General features: G+C 35.9%; 1 pseudogene; it reads right to left on the reverse strand.

The window, feature by feature from the left end:
- Positions 1 to 11842: 11842 nt before the first annotated feature.
- Positions 11843 to 12781, reverse strand: LOC142099966 (olfactory receptor 5V1-like; annotated as a pseudogene).
- Positions 12782 to 22094: the final 9313 nt, after the last annotated feature.

A 22094-nucleotide genomic window follows, 5' to 3' on the forward strand; every position in this document is an offset into this window, starting at 1 on the left:
TCACCCCTGGCAACCACCAACCACTCCCAACTGTCACTTCTCCTTCAAGAAATATATAGGTCAGTGTATAACTCTGCCCAGCAGGTGGCGCTGCAGCTTTTTTTTTTTCACACACGCCACTAGGCATTTATATAGTAGATAAAACTAACAAAACAACTTTATTGACAATGACAGTGTTAAAAATGTTAAAATTGTATACTCACAATATTATATACATAAAATATTTTATCTTTATAATTACTTTACTGTTGTATGGGATCTGTGTGCATAAAATATACTGATCCATAAGTATTGAAGTGTAGTGTTGAGAATAAAATAATATATAAAAATATAAAAAAATATATAAAAAAAATAATAAATATTTTTAGCTTAGGATTGACTATAAATCAAATTATAAATTGAGTGCTGATGGTGACATTGTTTTTAGTATATAAATGTGTTCAGTTTCCAATTTAGACATAGCAGACATATAATTTCCACTCCTCCAATTTTTTGGGACATGTTTAATGCCTAAAAACTTTAAACCTTCAGGGTCTCTATCATGTTTACAATAAGGAAATGGTTGGATACACTGTGTGTAGTTACATCTCTTGATATTACGGATATGTTCCATGAATCTGATCTTTCATTTCCTTTTTGTTTGGCCCACATATCGGAGGCCACATGGGTATATGATGCCTTCAGAACTGCAACTTATTCCTTCTTTCTTTGAGAGAAGCAGGTTTTTCTCCTGGATTGACCCCTGGCAGGTGGAGGAAGCATCTGTTATTAATCAAGACTGATCCGGGTGGAGGAGCTGTAAGAACAGCAGTTACACTAATACAACTTTTACTCGATGCTAAGAACAAACATGAATGTCTGATAATATAAATGAATGCTGAGCACAGAGGGGAACCAAATATTTATAGAAACATATTTAGTGAAAATTCACTTGAAGTGCACATCCCTTTTCCTTTTCAAAACTGCTGTGGTTTTACAAGTTTCACAATCATATGATTCAAACCTTAAGAAAAATAAAATAGAAATAACAGTCTTCTCATTACACAGAACGAGCGGAATCCTGCACAGAATGAGGTTTTATTTTTTTAAACTCATTACCTATATATTTCTATGCTGCAAATAACAATTTGTAGGAATTAATTGATTTATTGATGGTTATTGAATATTGCCTTTATATTGAATCAGAGTAAGAGACTTGGCGATATAGTGCCTCATTTTGAGGATATATCATCTTTATAATATATAATATACAAAATACATATATATTTACTATTAACTATTTTTTTTGCAATATTATAGGTTGTGATGTGCTTTTGATAAGTAAAGACAAAATGTTATAATTGCATTAATGCTATTGATAGAGTCCTACTTACCTACTCTCCCAAAATGTTAGGGAGACTCATGAATTTCAGGGAGATCTCCAGGAATCCCAGGAGAGCAGGCCACTGTCCCAAATCTGCTCACTTCCTTAGTGAAGAGGACGGGTCTGGATGACGTGATTTGCACAAATCACGTCTTTGTGCAGCAAATGTAGCACTATAATGTTGCAAATCGCATTGTCACACCGTACGCACTGACCCTCGGATCTCCTCTACTGGGATCCCCTGAAGAGAATGTCTACAATGTAGATAAGTGTTACCAATATAGGTAATTGTTTAAAATAAAATAAAAAACTTTTTTAGTAGGTAGTAGAAGGGGAAATTGTTTGAAATAAAATACTATAGATTACAATTTATATATATATATATGATAGATAGATACTGTATATGTGTATATTATATATTATACAATGAGCCATCTGTTTGCACGCTTTTCACAATATAAATATATATATATATATATATATATATATATATATATATATATACACACAAGTTAATCCGTGCATGATACTCATGCATTCTAGTCAAATCAAGCTACTTAAGGTGTTAAAAGGGTTCTTGCCATGCATTTGGGCCATAGCCCAGGCCTCCTCAGGGGAAGAGCGTTACTTCCCGACGTAAGCGCCCTTTTTTAACGTGGTTTTGTCCACATGTCACCACCTCATCATTCTTCTCCATCACCTCATCCTTCATTTTCATCACCACATCTATCCAGATGTCTATCCAGACACAGGGATCTCTCTCAGCGGTCCTGAGTATCACACTCCTCTCACTCTGTCACCCCCGGCAACCACCAACCACTCCCCACTGTCACCCCCGGCAACCACCAACCACTCCCAACTGTCACTTCTCCTTCAAGAAATATATATATATTTTTTTTAAATCTTTATAAACACTTTTAACAAATAACAAATTAAATTAACAAATTAAAAACATCTTAGTATACCAAATTTCAGCCCTTTCTGAATTTTTTTTTCCCCACACACACTAAGAATTTAGTAGGTCAGTGTATAACTCCGTCCAGCAGGTGGTGCTGCAACTTGGTTTTATTTTTTCCACACACACAGACAGACTAACACACGCCACTAAGCATTTATATTATAATATATATATATATATATATATATATATATATATATATATATATATATATACACATTAATACTTACCTGGGAGATAGAATAAAATTATAAAGATTCTGCAACATAAGTGTGGAGGACTTGGCTTTCTTTTTGCTTGCCAAGCCTTATAAGTTAGTAACAGTTCATTTTTGAGACATTTACTCGTCTACTTTGAACTTCTGTCTCCCCTTTGATTCCATTCTTCAGAAGGGTGCGTGACGTTATTGCAATTTCAGAGGTTTCCTACTCAATTCTGGCGGCTTCACAGTATTTAAACTAAACACTGGATCTGTGATTGGTTCTTATATGATGCACTCTTCACAGTGATTGATGGCATCCTGCAGCCAACAAATTTGCCCTTCACATCAATGCCGGCAATTGACTTGCATTGTATTTGGTAGCCAAAATTTAGCATATCACATAATGCTACACAAATGTGCTCACTATATGTATTTCCTTTTTAAATAAGGCACAAGTCACTTAAGTATATTAAAAAGACTATTTATCATGCCTTTCGATAAATGGATAGTCTCTGATAATCCGTCAGAGTCTGGACAGAAAGCGTTCTCTTGTATAATATCAATATGTTATTACCTTGTTATTTGTAGGATATTCTAACTATAAAATGAATCATAATAAGTGATCACAGTATGTTTTACTATTTTACCCTTTATGACATGCTTGCCTTTCTATTAGCTCCAGTTTTAGAGCACATGATTTTCTCGAATCCATATCTCCCTATCGTTGATTGGCCTGTTGCCATTGGTTAGGATGAGTTTTATTTGAATAGCCCGAATGGATTGGATTAGACGAGTGTTTATTCATCTTGGTACATCCATTCCATTATGCAAATATGGGTGGGAGTGTCTGTGATATTGAATCAGGCACCATTATGCTGGAAAAATTCTGATAGTTTGTGATTGTCCATTAGATAATCATTGTGGAGTGGCCTCTTTCATTCGTCTCTTCATAGACCTTTGCACCCAAGGAAAGAGCTGACTTATGCCAGATGGAAGATGCAGATCTTGGTGGATCTTAATGCATCTGAACACACTTCATCACTTGGACAGAACCTCGCTTAGAAAGGGGACAATAGTGCATATAAGTGTAAAATTTATTAAGCATACACACACTGCAACTGATGCACACTTGTTGGCAAAATTTGTGTACATTCCTCTACAAAAAAAGAACATGGAAAAATAGCGTATTTCCACCAACATCCAGAGCCTTCCACCTCTGCAGTATATATGCCTGGTTTACAACAAGTCATCTCCATCAGAGGGTATCTTCACTTGCTGTGTAGCATTTATTACTCTGAATTTTATTACTTAGTTTTATTACTTATGCTCCAAATAGCTCACGGAATCCACCCTTTATTTCAACAAAGCAACTGCCACATATTTCACAGTTTTCTGTCTGTACTGGGTGAGGACTCGTCATGGAAAGTCCCAAGAAGTATAAAAATTGCCTGGATTCTTCTCCAATCAGAAAAGGTTTTAGATGAAGATTTTCTCGCTGGAGATTTGAAAAAAAATGAAATTGTATTCCACACTAGTAAACATTAATACTGCTGTTGATAACGATGGACTAATAATCTTGCTGTAATAAAGTGGTGAGCAACTGTATTGTAGCTTAGTTAGAGGATACTTTACAGGGTATAGAATTTAGACCCAATAACACACTTCTATCTATCAAGATCCCTACGATAAGCTTTATATTGCATCGTATCACAATGATAGTAAATCTTTTATCATGCAATTTATCAATAAAATGTCACCAGGGATACAGAGCTGTAGCGTAAAAATTTTAGCACCTGGTGAGAGACGGAAAATTGCCACCTCCCCCAGCATTCAATTTTAACCGAATGAGCCTAAATTATTCATAAACTGTTCCCCCCTATCGCACAGCCCTAGTTACGGCCCTGCCGGGAGAATAGACCAATGCTAGTCTCGTATAAGAGCCCAGATGCAGGCTACCACTGCCAACAATCAGCACCAGGAGGATGGATTTGATAAATAGGCAGAAGCCTTAAATCCCGCAAAGCAGCCAGTTTTCAAAGGATTTAGAGCTTTCGTCCTTTTGCTAAATAGACCCCTTAGAGGTTCACAACAAAAGAGTGAGATGAGATAACAAATCAAGTTTTGCTAAAAAACAAACTTCCAACTATTACAGATTTCAGATTTAAGAATAGTTCCATTAAAGACTTATTTCACATTTAAAAATGTTAAATAATCTACAAAACACTCCATGTTAAATAGGAAACACTACACTGTTCTGAGAGACAGGCGAGAGGGAGAGAAGATGAGAGTGAGAGAGTGGGAGAGAGAGGGCAAGGGGAAGAGAGAGGGCAAAAGAGAGAGAGGACAAGAGGGAGAGAAGATGAAAGGGAGAGAGAGGGAGAAAGAGAGAGAGGAAAAAAGAAACAGAGGATGAGTGGGTGAGATAAAGAGAGAGAGAGCAAGGAGGAGAGTAGAGAGAGAGAGAGAGAAGACAACTGGGAGAGAGAGGAAGAGAGGGCAAAAGAGAGAGGATGAGAGGGAGAAAAGACAAAATGGAGAGAGAGAGGTGAGAGGAAAAGAAGACGAGAGGGAGAGGGAGAGGAAGAGAGGAGACTATAGAGACAGAGAGGTGAGAGGGAAAGAGAAAGGGCAAGGATATTATTTACATTTCAGTTGCGTGACCAAGATGAATGTAAGAACAGGTTGGGCTGCCCCCAGAAGAATAATAAAACTGCTGAATTAGGGAAAATGTGTTTATTTTAATTGCAGACAGAACAACGATAGTGAAGCCCACGCAAGTTGTTATAGGGTTACATCTTTCACAAGTATAATTGATACAATTATTACATGGCAGTTTTATAGATATTATAGAATTTTAATAAAAGAAAAATGTGTAGCAATCTCTCCCTTCTCGTAAAAAATAAGCTTACCCCACGCACACTGTAAACTCCCTAAATATAATCCAGCCAACTAGTCTGTACTGCAGCTTGTTTTTTCAGAACAAGAAACAATTAATCTAGGAAGTTCTGAGGAAGTTGTGATTCACGTGGATACTATGCACTAATCACAGCAATTCCATCACCTCTAGTAAACTCTGAACTAAGCCATTTTTCCCGTTATACAGCCGTACCAAATAATGGCCTTGTATATAGCTATAATGAAAGTCTTGGCGGCCTTAAGAGCAGGGGAGATTTATGTAGGGCGCCTTGTGTAGGGGATATCAGTAATCAGGTGAGGGGCGTTAATCCACTGAAGGTTATGCGTAGGTAGGACAATTATCAGGTTTAACTTTAGCTGGGAACTAGAAGAATATGGATATAGTAAAGTTAACCTGTGCCTTATATATGAAGTTAACTTAACAGATAATAATGATAATAATAATATGAAATGTTAAGATGATTTAATATTACAGTTTCCTTAACTGGATGACGTTGAAATTTACTTCAATGTTCTTTTCATTATATTAATGCTATTTACATGGAACAGAGATGATTCATTTGAATGAATTAGGATCAGTGCTTATACCATCCTAATACGCATTAGGTTAGGGCTAACTCTACCTCAATTTAAAATCTGGTTTCCTTCACCAACCCCCCTCCTCAACCAATGTTTATATTCACCTGTTATCAAAACTCTGGCCCACCGGCTTCTGAAATGTGTCACAGCTATCTTTGTCAGTCATTTCGGCATGAACTAGTACTAATAAGGGGGTAGATGGGAAGAGGGACGGGACTGTCACACCAATGCCAGTCTCTCCAACTCGGTTATCCTCTAGCGCCTGCCCAATTATAGAAGCATTAGCGAAACGTACATCAGGTTTGTAGCAAGTGGTTGTTAAATGATTTAGCTCAGATAGGTGGCTCTATTAAAGAAGTGTTTAGCATTTTTAGCTCCAGCTAAAATACAGCTCATAACAGATCCTTCTCAGGGGTGTATACAATTCATTCAGCTCCTAACTCTGTACTAGCATTAACGTTACAGATCTAATCTATTTAGACACATCAAGAAGTGTTTGTTTGGTGCTAACAACTTGGTTTAGATAACTAGCTAAAGCCCTATCAGGCAGCACTAATTACCTGCCTGTGCAGACTTTAGCAACTTGAAATTACTTCTTTGAACAAGCTCTATTTAGTAACATGCTCAGTATTAGACAAGCTGGATTGATATCATTAGAATCAAAAAATGAGAAAGATTTCAGCTATATAAACTACTTAGCACATAATAATAGATCTCTGTTATCTCAGGAGTGCTTACAATTCATCCAGCTTTTGAATTCTGTAACAGGATTAACACCATAGATCTATACTATTTAGAAACACCAGTGAACGTTTGTTTGATGCAAGTAACCCGATCCAGACAATCAGCTATAGCTGTACTGAACAGCCCAAATCATTTGTACGTGCAGATTCTTTTAATAAGTCACACTTAATGTGCTTTGCATTAGAAAAGCTGGATTGATCAAATATAGTGTATATTTTGTATGATATTATTCATTGTTATATTTGGCTATAGAAATTTTGCATCATACCATTTATATTACTCCTGATAAGAGCCTAATAAAGAGGATTACCTAAGATATACATTATATATATATATATATATATATATATATATATATATATATATATATATATATATATATATTGTAACAAAGGGAGGCATTTAGCAGGCAATATGCAGAGAAAGCATGGAAGTAGAGTAAAACATTTGTGCAGTAATGCACCTAGATTGATGGCTTATGTCTGACAAACAATAGTTTAAAGTTTGGTTAACTTACATGGTTTGACATGTTCCACATCAGAGCAAACACACAGGGTGTGTCTATCTTAGTGCAAACAGAAGCACTGATGGGAGTTTCCTATTAAAGGGAAGGTGGGTGTGTCACCTGCCCATCAAGCTAAGGCTGGGGGAGGAGTATCATGTATAAAAGCTTGTTTGTATCATTTGTCCAGTAAGACCAATGCTGGGGTAGCTGGCTGGTCCTGAGAGAGCTGGTCTATGTCTAGCTAGCGTTTAAGGTCTCCAGAGTTGCTGTGAAATCTGTACGGTGTCAAAACATTTACCATCCTGACAATAAAACTACATAAAATGGAAGAAGTTGTTTGTGTGTGCATCAGCAGTAGCGGGCTCTTGCCACAATATGTATGTGTGTGTGTGTGTATATATATATATATATATATATATATATATATATATACATATATATATATATATATATATACATATATATATATATATATATCTGTAGCTACTCATTTACACCACTAAGTTTTAAAATTTTTCGCTTTTAATATATACAATTTTAATTCATACGAATAAAATGTGTTTTTTTTCCATTCATCTCATGTCTATGAGCATTATAAACCATTAAGAAAGAATTTTGGAATATACTAATCCTCATTACAATTACTACTGACTACACATATGAGGTGTGCCTTCCCTAGTTAGTATTTCTTTCTCTCTCCTCTTTGCCCGCCCAAGGATGTCTGATCGCCGTCAGACTTTACCATGTAAATACACCAACATTCAAACCTTAATATATTTTCCTTTAATGTTTTCTTTTTACTTTGGAGAACAACTATTCTCTGATTTATTTGTTTTGTGAATTCCAGCTTATACCTATGCCTGTCCCAATTTTGCACCCCTTAAAATGTTGCGCCCTAGGCTGGAGCCTAGTCAGCCTATTGGATAATCAGGCTCTGCCTGTGAGTAAGATGATGAATGTTCCACTTGTTGTGGTCTAAGCTCTCAGCCTATAAGAACAAGCATGTAACGGGTATTCTGCATGTATGACATCAACCTGGGCACAAGGATACCATTGTGGGCCTCAGTTAGAGTACCAAGCAAATTAGTGTGGATCAGAGGAGCTCACAATACACACTATTGTAATTTAACAAAAAAATCCATTAAAAATTGTTCTTTAATCTCAGACTGTTCTTCTCCAAAGCAGAATATTAAAATGGTTATGTAATATTGAGCAGTGGGAAAATGATGTGGAATTAATTAAAATCAGAGGGGAGCCCATCACCCCGTTAGGTCCTCAATAGAAATATAGCGCATTTTAAATTTGTCCCAATATAAATCGTAGGGGTCTAATATCTTCCACTAATGATTATTTATGTAATTGTAGGGTTCAGTTCACTTCTTAATTTATATTTCTTCTGACAGTTAATATTCAATAATTTATTAATCAGCTTGCAGTATTCACATAAAATATAGGCGACATATTGCCATAAATATCATGTAATACTACTGTTCACTCATCGAGTGATTAAGATATAGATATCACTTATACTGTCAATCACATTAAGCTGCTTATGATATTACTGCTTTCCAAATTGTACTGCTTCCCCCTCTGGTGGTTGAAAATGGAACTCATAAGGAGTCGTATTCATTCATATATATCATAGGTTAAGAGAGTGTGAGGTCTTCAAAGCACATAGGGCTAGATTTACTAAGCTGCGGGTTTGAAAAAGTGGGGATGTTGCCTATAGCAACCAATCAGATTCTAGCTTTCATTTATTTAGTGCTTTCTACAAAATGACAGCTAGAATCTGATTGGTTGCTATAGGCAACATCCCCACTTTTTCAAACCCGCAGTTTAGTAAATCTAGCCCATAGAGTATAACAGCCCTATGCTGTAAATTGTTATATATTAATCTCTGATTCTAACTTTTGGAAACTGAAAATATATTAAGAACTATCACTATTAGTCTGTGCATTTATTCTTAACACAACCCGAATACCTGTCTGTCCTGGCATTTGTTCTAACCCCAAATTTAACCATCGCTACTCTCAGGCCATTATTTAGTTTACCTTCCTATACCATCATCTACTATATTTCTCAGAATTATCTTCCCACCTATTTGCCTCTTGAATCTCCATATCACTGTATACTCTCAATATGCTATTTTTGATTTTTGTTGTTTTAATTTTTGTTTTTGATTTTATTTAATATTTTTGCAAACAAACTGAATCTGTTTTTCAATCTGCTTTTGCATCGCTAAAAATATTATATTATTGTGTGATTTCTCTGGGTCATGCCTGAATATAGGCATTGCTCTGTCAATTACACCCACCTGGATCTACAAATGCAAATACATCTAATACATAGATAAATAGCAATAATTAGTATCTGGATTCATTTATTTTTTTGTCAAGTGTCAATGCTAACACTTTGGTCATAATTTTCTATGTTTAGATTTGTTTGCTTCAGCCCAGCCTAGTAGCTTATTTATTGATCGTAGAGAAGTTCCAGTGTATCAAAATATTATTTTGGGCGTGCTTAGTTAGATCTTTATTTGACAGTTGGCATAATGCCTCTAACCAGCCACGTTTAAGCATCTGTGTTACTACTCTTTTGTGCCAGTTGCTGTATGTGCCCTTTTCTCAAGTAAAACACTATCAATCCCAGTGAGAACGTTATAAGATATCAGCCTGTGCTAGACCAATATAAAAGTGCTTCAATGTTCTATTCATTCATAGTCAATGTTTTATAGCCCATTGAAATAATTTCTAATAACATATAATAATATATGCTAATTACTACAGAAGCAAAAAGCATAAAAAAAACATGGAGATTTTTCTTTAGTGTCCTTAGGTGACGCAGAATTAAATAATTCATGATAGGAAGAATCATAATAGAACCCACTAGCTTAATTTTCTATTACAAAAAAAATAGGTTATAAATGTAATTATATCAAGCAGTGCTAGGTTTACCCCATCAGCCATATATCTGGACAATGAATCATACATATTGCATGGTTACACTGCACTAACTTCACCTGAATTTGATACAGGCATGCTGTATGTATGTAAACTAACTGCAGTGCACTCATACAGCATTAGTAATTTATACATGTAGATTTAAAAGGCTGATCTGGTATCCCTATGTAAGTAAAATGTTTTACTTAGCTTCGGTGATAATTTAACAGCATACAGTAAGCAGTCACCACAGCAGGAGAGCCAGTTGTGGTGGATGGAGAAGAGAGACAATGGTGTTAGAAGATAATAATTGAAATGTGGTAGGTGAAAGTGCAAATTACAACCAATGTATTAAGCTTGGTGTATATGTGAGGGGAGAATGAGTTGTTGATGTGATAGTTATCATGTAATAATGTAACAATTAAGTGGCTGTCATAATGACAGTAATTTGTGCACTAAAATTTGCATGTAGAATATGTTTCTCCTTCAGAGATGGTGGAATCCAGGCTTCAGATTACATTTTTAGCGCAATATGTTTTGCTCTTTTCAGGGTACTCTGGAAAGAACATTGTGACACATTTCGACCAATGCAAAAGATAAAAAAAAAAAACATACAAAAGTCCCCCAAATCAAAGTGTTAGCTTTCTCCTCAGAATGTGTGCAGTTTACATGCAAGTAAACGGACCAGCTAGATTGTTGCCAAATATGACCATGCATGTGAGGGGCTAAATTGGACACATCCGGTTGATCATTGCTTAGGCCAAGAGGTCAGATGCTATGAGGCACAGTTAGTGCACTAGAGCAATGATTACACTAATCATGATTATTGTCCTACCATATTTCCACCAATCACGATCAACAGCTCATAGATCATAATCAGATGTCGGTCAGCATCTGCCAAGATTTTTGGTCTGTACATGCAGCCAGTTCTATCTAACATGATCAAACAGAGACCACAATCTATTGCCACCTTTATTCAAACATTTATATATCAGGATGTTCAGTATTAGACCAAATGCACTAACCGGGTTCCATGTTTCTGGGCAACTGCTGAATGATGAAGTCTGTCCAAATTTCTCATCCATATTCGATGCAAATCCAATTGTTTATTGCTCAGGTCAGAGTCCTAGATCCCTGCACATCGGTGGCCAACTTTATTCACATGAAAACAACTGTAGTCAATATTCTTTTATTCTTATATGACCTCCACGAAGGTGGACCCGCTTGTAGAGTTTGAGGCGCTAGACCACTATGTTGGGTGTTATTTTGGGCCTATCTTCTGTCGTGTCATAACACATGTTCAGACCTCCAACATACATTTCACAGTTGCGCCATATTAACTATTGGCAATATGACTTAAGAGAGCAGGTCAGCAGGTATGATATAACACTCTAGGGTTCTCTTTGTGAAACCTCTATTTAACAAGAGGACCCCAACAGCACAGATGAATAAAGACCTAAAGGAGGGAGCTCCATAATCCAGGTACGGAAATCTTTAAATTCCTGCTTCATATTCTCCTGTCATTGTGTTTCCATCACAGATCTTAGCTATGTTGTACACATAAAATGTAAAGAAATATATAACTGTTACTTACGGAAACTTATTAATAAGAAAAGAAAGCTGGATGAATAATTTACTATTTTAAGAATCTTTTCAACATGTTTTTCAAGGAACTCAAAATCTGTTGATTTCTCAAACTATAAACTAGAGGGTTTAGCATGGGGACCACCGCTGTGTACAACAAGGAGAGAAATTTGCCTTGTTCCAGAGAGTACTGTGACTCTGGGAGCATGTAGGCAGTGAGCGAAGTCCCACAGAATAATATTACAACAGTGAGATGGGAAGAGCAGCTGGAGAAAGCCTTCACTCTCCCCGCTGAGCTACGAATCTTTATGATAGTAGCAATTATGCATATATAAGAAGTTAAAATCAGTACAAAGGGAATAACTCCAAACAATATACTTTCCACAGATACCTGCATCTCAATGGCTGTTTTATCACCACTAGAAAGCGCTATCATGGCTTTCAGATCACAGTAGAAATTACTAATGTCCTGGGAATAACAGAAAAAAAGCATATAAACCAGCACAGCATTTGTTAATAAATTATAAAAGCCGACAAGCCAACAAAGTAAAAATAATCTAAAACACAACTATTTGTTCATAATGATTGTATAGTGCAGAGGGATACAAATGGCTACATAGCGGTCATAGGCCATAGACGTTAGGAGTAAAAACTCTGTCCCTACACAAAATGTAAAAAAGAACATCTGAGTGATGCATCCTGGGAAGACAATTCTGGTGTCTCCTGTTACCAGAATAGCCAGGAATTTGGGCAGGATGCTGGAGACGTAGATGATGTCCTGGACCGAGAGGTTACACAGGAAATAGTACATAGGAGTGTGAAGCTGGGGGACCAGACATATAAGACTAGTGATAATCAGGTTCCCCAGCACGGTCAGTAAATACATTAACAAGATCCCAATGAAAAGCACAAGCTGAAGATCTCCAGAGATGTAAAATGCCAGGAGGTGAAATTCTCTCAGTATTGTGCAGTTTGTGACATATTCCTTCATCGTTCCTGCAGACACCGGATCAAACACCGCAAAAGTATAACAGAGTAACCAGATGGGCTCATTAACAAGAGAAGCTCGTCCAGCGCTAAAGATTGCTCAATATATTAAAGTGCCAACATCATATAGGGACACAGAGACTTTCTCCTCTACTTTATCCATTATTTGTGGTAAATACGTCCCAAGGTCGGCACTGAGATGTGTGACCTGAGTCACAACCTTCTGTTAGTGACAGGATTTAAATAAAACAACACTAGTTACCAAGGAGTAAACCAGGGTCATCTTCAAATATTTTGCAATGTTAGCACTGGTTTTCTGGGACTGAAGCGTTAATAGATGTCTCCCAATGTTCCCACAAAATATAGTGTAAATAGTGTACAATTCTGATGATTACAGTCATAAAATTTTACACTTATTTATGAGGGTTTTGGACTTATTAAGTCAGAAGTGGTGGAATCAGATAAGATACGCTGTCCTTTTATAACTTGTGTGGTGGTTCCACAAACTTTAACACCTGGACAACAATATGTTATCATTTGTTCTGAAATCTAGTGAGAGTGAATGGATGTCTATCAGTTTTGTTTCCAGTTATAGTAATCATTAACTTCAGAAAAACATGCATGAAAAATTGTAGTAGTGGTTTTAGGGTCCAATAATGACCCCAGGTCCCATAACGGGGTCACACAATTTGCTGAGCTCATTAACATCACAACACTAGCATGGAGTGTTTGTGAAGCTCCACCGGTTGGTAAACTAATCACTGACTTCTAGTCAATGGCAGAGTAGTCTGTTACATAGATAGACTGTCAGCACTGTGGTCACTCTGAGTCGCTAGTTAGAGGACCAAAGGTAGGAGTTAGTTCTGACCTGGAGTGACCCGTAGAACTTCTTTAAGGGCCACATCTGGACTTCCTGTTCCCCACCTCTCATCTAGACATCTCAAATGCCAAAGAGGGGTAATTAACCGTTGCTTAAAATTAAACACTTTGCTATTGTCTAATAATAAACACCTCCACACAGTACCATAAAATGCAGCTCAGCGTATAATATAATAATTATTGCAATGAATCTGTATAGCAGCAATGTCACATGTACTATATACACACATCAGTCATTTAAATAGAGTGAGCAAGATTTTCTAAAATGTACAGGGGTAAAAGAAGTATTATCCAGTACAATCTACATGTTAAATCTTCCAATTTAAATTTTATTTCATATAGAAAATTACATGACTTACCATTTCTTGGTGTAGAGAAGGGAAAAGAAGAATACATAGAATTAAACTGTGATATACATTCTGGGGGATTGTTACATATATAGAGGTATATACCGGGTCGGTAATGCATATATCACAGAGTTTATTGATGTATGAACCAGGCTCTGACCATTCTGTCCCAATATCTTATACAAAATATTGAATTTCTACTACCAGAGGATTCTCAGATTGATAATGTTCGTCCAGTTTGTGAGAATAATATCAGGAGATGAAATATAAAGTAAAAAGTGAAAGATTAAATTGCAGTAAATATCATATATACAAGTTTATAATCCTTAATTTAATAATAAGAAATATTCTTCTGTGACCAGAATGTCTTTAGAAAGGATGAAAAATCACAAAGTAAATTTTAGATGGCAAAAATGAATACTAAATGTATTACTCTATACCATAGTATATCAGGCAAATAACATAACTGAGAAAATATAATGTAATAAATATTCCTAATTCCTATCTTACAGTTGATAGTTCTCCTGTACAACTTACCGGGTCACAACTGTCCTAAGTCCAGTACAAGTTGTGTTTCTAAATGGAGATTTCATATGATGGTATCAGCACATTTGTTCCTGGTTTGTTCCTATTTCCCAAGTACAATGTCTGTAAGATGTATTTAAAGCTGCATTTATGCCGGAGGGATTTTCCTTTGCGTATACATATATTACAATTTTCCCATAACAATTAATATTAAACATTTTTTTGTCTTTCTAGTTCTGAGTTTTACTTTAACAATTCTTTGTTAACTCTATATGCTGTTTTGACCTTTTTATGCAATGCAGCCTTTATAATAGAGGATTTCAAACTGCAAAGCAAATTCTGTAATACTCGAGTCCTTACTAACGTATTTCATATGTTATATGTCATTATCTAAACAGAGAACATAAATTAACTCTCAAAGAACAAATCAGTTCTTGGGGATGTCATTCTGGATGTGTCCAGTCGTCACAAACATGAAATAAAAGTAAAAGTTAATGATAAGAATACATTATTATTATCCTTTAATTATATAGTGCCAACACAATGCTCAGCACTGTACAATCAGAGAACGTTTTTAGAGGTCGGTTAACCTGCTAGAATTATTTTGCACTGATGGGGGAAGCCGGGGAGACTGGAAGAAACCCAAACTAACATACAAACTCCACTCCCAAGTCTGTGAGCAGCAATTCTAACCATAGTGCCACCTGGCATGTAAATTATCATGGATTAAATTGATCCTGTCACAGAGGTGCACATGCAAGTTGTGTGTCCTATTTAGAGTTTGAAATTCCTCTAAGAGGCATCTCATTTGCATGTCCATAAGGTGGAAGTTTAAGTTATGATGATTGGTTAAATAATGAATTGACATCATAACTTATAAGTTTGTAATTAGCACCATGTGATTAAACAACCTAATTACTGTATACTGTTACAGATATTGAGTATTGAGGAAACATGAAACATATTACATTTGGATAAAATACAACTGATATTACACAAATAGTGTACCATCTCAGATCCCTCTACCACCCCTGTGAAAAAGGACAAGTAAGGGCCAGTGTTTCGCCTTTTTGGAAACAGAGTACCTGGGTACAGTTTATTCAGGTTATCCAATATGATTTTGTTACTCGTTGATTATGTGGTCACAGATTTTTGTTTCATCATCATCATCATTTATTGATATAACGCCAGCACTTTACAATTGGGAACTGTGAGGAAACGGGGTGCTACCGGACTGAGAACTTTTTATTCATCACCTGTTTCTCACATGTCAACATCTCATCTCATGTCTACATCTCAAATGTACTTTTTAATCCTTGGCCCTCTAAGTATATACACCAGAGCATCGGTGTATTATGTGTTTTATTATTTCATGTTATTAGGTACATTTTGCCCTTTCTATTACTTACAATATTGTATGTATTACAAACAGAAAGCATATTGCCATATTGTGCCAAAATACCAGAACAGCAAATGTCATTTTTCTTGTGTTAGCTAAGGTAATTACCATTTGTCTCAAATGTTCATTGGTATGAGGTGTGGCTTAGATCTGGTTTGCAATCAGAACCATGTCTGCGTGACTTGACCTAGCTAGCAGCCCACGTTAATTAGCTAGGTCAACAGGTAATCTGAGAGATAATTAGTTTAGAAGTTCTAGATGATATGCAATGTGCCTCCACAGTAATATACAGGCTGAAATTGCATTGGGAAATGTATTAACATGTATCAATATAAATATTATTGTATCAAAATGTATCACAGATTCAGATTGTGTAATGTTGCAGATACAATGTGTCAAATGTCTTGTTGTTTTATGCAAGCGTGAAGTGTCATTCATTGATGTTATATTGTAACCCTTTGTTTAGTGTATCCAGCCACAATAGCTAATTGAGTCAAGCCATTTCATTGTATAATTAAGGTAACAGAGAATGTATGTCTAACAGTTAAAGTGTCCACTGATAGACCCCTACTGTAAGGGGGAGGATTGAGACATTTGACCTTACTCCCTGTGTATACAGCCAAGAAAATAAGGAGAGCAGAATGCCAAGAGAGCTGTTCTAGCTTGGAGGATCCTGGTCTACAAAACATCAGCAAAAAGGACTCTGGGCCAGGCATGGTGGTGCGGCTCGAGGAATAGCAGGACTGGGTCTGTGTGAGCCAGTAACCCAGTTCTGGACGACATGGTAACTGTCTAGCTAAACGGTAGTTTAAAAATATATTGTTATATGTATTTGTAATGGTAGTTTAAAAATATATTGCTGGAGGATAAGACTGAAAGAGACTGAGATTATTACTTTGGAGTGCTGACTGCAAGATCCTGCTTGATGGTTATGCTACCATTTATCCTGTATCTTGTGAACGTCTTGTGGTGTTGTGCTGTCGTAATAAAGCCTTATTTCGCATATACTCTGGTCTACCCGAGTGAGTTGAATCCCACAGAGGGTAACTGCCATCCCAAATAAGGGTGATATCCTCACAGGAACAAACAGTAATAAAACAATTCTGGGTAATACATACATACGTAGAGGTAAGAGGGCCCTGCTCACAAGCTTACAATCTATGGGACAATGGTTAGATACACAAGGGCACGTGCTACATCATATTGAATATTTGGCCAGCTAGAATGCAAAGGTTACAAAGTATTTTGTGGATTGTACGCTCAGTCCACATTTATGTTGGTCAGAGGGTTGTTCTCTTGTGTTAGCTGTGTAGAGGGTGTCAATAAAGTAACCTAGGGAGATTAAGAGGAGGTAGAGCTTGTCTGAAGAGGTGGGTTTTTAAAGAACGCTTGAAGGTTTAAAGACTATAGGAAAGTCTTGTGATGCGAGAGAGTGAATCTCATAAAATGGGTGCAGCCCGAAAAAAGCCCTGTAACCGAGAATGGGAGGAAGTGAAGAGAGTGGAAGAGAGACGCAGATCGAGTTAATAGATATTTTGAGACAAGTGAGTGAGGAAATGTATGTCAGTGCTATTTTGTTGATGGCCTTGTATGTTAGAAGAAGAGTTTTATATTTTATTCTTTGAAAAACAGGCAACCAATGTAGAACCTGACAGAGTGACTCAGTAGACAAAAAACAATTTGCAAGGGATATCAATCTAGCAGCTGCATGCAAAAGTCTGATTTTAGGAAGAACAATTAGGAGGGAATTACAATAGTCGATGTGGGAGATGAGTGCATGAATTAAAGTTTTTGCAGTGTCTTGTGTGAGATATGTGCGTATTCTGGAAATGTTTTTTAGATGTATGCAGCATGATGTAAATATAGAGTTGATGTGTGGAACAAGGGATAGTTGCGATTTAAGGATCACACCAAGGCAGCGAGCTTGCGGGGTGGGATTTATGGTCATGTTGTCAACAGAAAACTAAATGTCAGGCAGAATGCTTCTATTGTTGGGTGGGAATATTATTAATTCAGTTTTTGAAAGATTTTGAGTTGGCGAGAGGACATCAAAGATGAAATGGCAGAAAGACAGTCAGTAATGCGAGACAACACAGATTGTGAGAGATCAGGAGAGGATAGATAAATTTGTGTATCATCCGCATAGAGATGATACTTAAATTCATGGTATTGTGCTTCTTGTGCTGCTCAAATCAGTGGCTATATCGATGAATCCCACAAAGCATATAGGTCAGTGCAGGAAATGAATATAATGAGGGCCCCTTGATGCTGGGATACAGGCTTAAATGTTTTGATTAAAATATGAACCAATGCCTCATGTTTTGATTTTGCTAGACACACACAGACATGCAGTATAAGGACAAGTGTTGACAAGTGTCTTTTGTTCTCATACATATAGGGCATTTATAGTGCCCTGCAGCTGGTACCATGTATGATATGGGATAGACAGAGTGTAGGCTTATTTCTTTTCAATGATTATATCTGCTGAAATTTGGAATCATAGTGAGGAGTATTCCCCAACATCATTTTCTAGCCTATTTCTCCCAATCACAATCTTCCTTGATTTTCCTAGTAGGTGTAGACAGAAATGTGGAAAGATTGTATACAGTTACCAACCATTGCCCCTTCTGATTTTTTTCCATGTCCGATCATCTTCTGTATTGATATGCTGCCTGAAAATGGTCTATTGTCCAGGAATGTTAGAGTTTATGTAAGCACTTATTCCCAACACCTTAGTGTGTAAGTTCATATATCCATCCATCATTTACTCAATCACAATTGCAACACCAATCCCAATGTGACTGATCAGATTTGTATCGAGCATGCTGATAAATGATGATGACAGTGATCTGTGTGTGTGCAGTCAACAGACCAACTGCACTAATCGGGCCCCATGTCTTTTTGAAAACTGCTGGAAAACCAAATATATCCAATTTGATCATCCATATTGGATACAGATCCAATTTTTTCATTGCTCAGGCCAATGCCTGGTCCTTGCACATCTGTGGCGAACTCTATTCTTAGGAATACAACTGCAGCCAATATTCTTCTATTCTTTGTATGGTTGTAATTATATATACATGACATATACAAAATGCAGTGATCCATAGCACAACATGATACATGGAGAACAAAATACAAAGACCAGACATACTGAACCATTAAAAAAAATACAGGTATCATGGTAAGGCAGATCAAATTATATGAGGGACAGTGACAGTGATGATAGTAAACAGCTGGAAGTAGGACTGAGCTTAAGAAAAAAAGGGCTATGGAAGCAGCCTAGAGGTACAGAGGGTGATGTTATATTAGAAGGAGAACACGAGGAACGGGGACCCTGCTCCTGAGACCTCACATCCTAAAGGAAAGGGGGAGACACAAATAGGGTGGTACTGACTGGGGGTGAAAGCCGGGACAAGGGAGTTAGGAGGAGGCTGATAGACAAAGAATGAGACTTCAGAAATATGTCCATGGACATTTTTCTGCCCATTGCTTCTCTTTGTCCTCTGCTTCATCCTTTAAAACCAGTGCATTCTATAGATTTTTTTTATTGACGTGTCTTTTTTAACATTGAGTCAATGGGAGCATATGAGAAGTTTTTAGCTTTAAAAATGTTTTTAATTTGAATCATCAAAAGAACAATAATACATGACATTGGTATAACAAAGTTACAAAATTAAACAGATATTCATATATACGTTTGCAGTTATTTATTGAAGAACATAGATAAAAATGTACCTAATCTAAAACTAACATTCACACGATAATAAGAATGCTAATGTGAAAGGTAAAAAGAAATGGAAATACACTTTAGTAAATCAGAGACGATTATTATTTGTGTAGTAAACGTTTGCTCTCTCACGGCAGACACATATTTGAAAATTTTCTATAGAGACATTGGTCAACCGCTATTTTACGTTCCATCAAATAAATATTTTCTATCTTAGATATCATTTTTCCCATGAGACCAACGGTGTATGCCAGGTGAGGTCCTTGTTTAGGGGCCATACATATTATGTTAAATAACAACATTTATATTTCCAGGATAGATCCTTCAAGTCATCACATTCTCTTAGATAATTTAAAAGTTGGTTCAAATTCATCCAAAATGTTGGGAATTGAGGTTAAAACCTTTTTCCAAATTGATTAAACTTTAGGACAAAGCCACTATATGTGACTCTTGGTGAATATAGAGAATATACTAATATTGACAACCTCAGAAGCAAATGTTTGGTAGATGACGGCATGTTTTGTTTAATTTTTCTGGAGTCCAATAACAAAAATTAATCACTTTGATTGGCTGTTCATTGAGGCTGATATTTGAAGTTAGTGATTTAGTGATTTGAAAGATGTTATACCATTGATCTTCACCAAGAGTTCCCCCTAGAATTTATCCCATTTTAAACAGGTAAATGGAGGAGGTTCAATGTCATAATTATTGAAACTTTTGTAGAGTAATAAAATTGTTCCAATTTGGAATATATTGTTTAAGACTAAGCTTTCAAATAAGTATGAATGTATTTTACCATAATAAATGGATATGCATAAAATAATGAGATTGAGTTCAGGGTCTAATGGAATCTATTTTATTTCAGATATTTAATTTCAGTTTCTCTCTGTTGGCAAAAACAAAATCACTAACTTCATGTACACCATGATTTCACTAAAATATAATCTGTTCTGTTAAGTTGTGAGTGAATAGAGGGTTGAACCAAATTGGCGTTAAAGAAATTCGACCTTCTAGTTGGTCCTATAGTTTTAATGAATATTTTATAGAGATGCAAAGGTAGAGACTTTTTGGACCATGTTTTCTATTCACCCAAAACAGATCTGTTATAGAACTGAGATTGGGAACTGTATGTGCACCTCAATCTCTGTGCCCATACATTCTCAATATTGTTATTCTGAATGATAGGTTTTACAGATGAAATTGTGGGTTGTATTTTGGATGAAGTTGAGGCTTTGCCTTTCTATTGGGATAGGGAGGACAGAAAAGTAATGTAATTTTTTTGCAGTAGTGTCATTTTAACAACATATTTGAGTCCTAGCTGAGAAGTCTGGTTGTCATCTCTTAATGAGTCCTGTTCAGTTTTGTGCATAGTTTTTGGCAATTGATCTGGTATACTGTAGAAGAATCTCTTAGAATATTTACCCCAGGATAGTTACTTTAAATTCCATCAAATGAAATTGAATTTACTTTTTAGAATATTTTAATTTAAAGTGGATACATTAATTTTTTTCTCGTTAAAGTTTAAGTCCTGAGGCCATATAACATATATGTAGGTGTTTGTGAAGGTTTGTTGACGTAATTATCGTATTTGTAATAGATATTAGTACATTATCTGCAAAAAGATATAATTTGTAGATCGTTTTACAATACCTTGGACTGATTCATCTGTTCTAATACTCTCAGAGAAAATTTTGATTACTACAGCAAATAATAAGGCGATAGGGGGTATCCATGATGTGCTTCATATTTCATATTTCATATATCAATTTATGCAGATTACAAACCCATAATTCTCTATGGGATTTGTATATAGAGTTTCAATGTTTGATGTAAATTCTTCTGATATTCTTACCAATCTTAAAGCTTTGATCAAATGCTTAACTAATCTCTAGAGTGAGGATCAATGATTCTTTTTTGATTGTTTTAGAGAGTGGATGATATTTAGTATTTTAAGTACATTGTGTATTCCGATGTGATGTTGTATGACGCCAACTATACGATTTCTGGTAGGATCTTGAAGCCAAAATGTTTGAGACTCTCTTGATGATTAGATTTGTATTACCCTTTGGAATTACTGTTATGTTGTAAAAATCAATTCTTCTGGATTTTAACTGGTCATATAGTTTTCAAGTTGGGTAAGTGGTTTAATTAATTCATTTTTTTATTTGTATTTATTTTATTTATAGGACCAGAAGATGATGCAAAGATAAGGTTGACTATGGATTATTTTATTTCTTTTTTCTGACGTGTGGCTATTCAAAAATTCTAGTTTCTCTTTAGATAATTTTTGGGAATGTAAATTATCCCAGTTTTTATTGAAAGTTTTATTTCTCCTTTTTTCATTTGGAGAGTATAGATCAGTATTGAATGTATGAAAGGTTTGGATGATCTCTGACATTGTAATCTTGTGATTACTGTTATCATCTTGAATGCACAA

This window comes from Mixophyes fleayi, chromosome 8 (assembly GCF_038048845.1).
Source record: "Mixophyes fleayi isolate aMixFle1 chromosome 8, aMixFle1.hap1, whole genome shotgun sequence".
Taxonomy (NCBI): Eukaryota; Metazoa; Chordata; class Amphibia; order Anura; family Limnodynastidae; genus Mixophyes; species Mixophyes fleayi.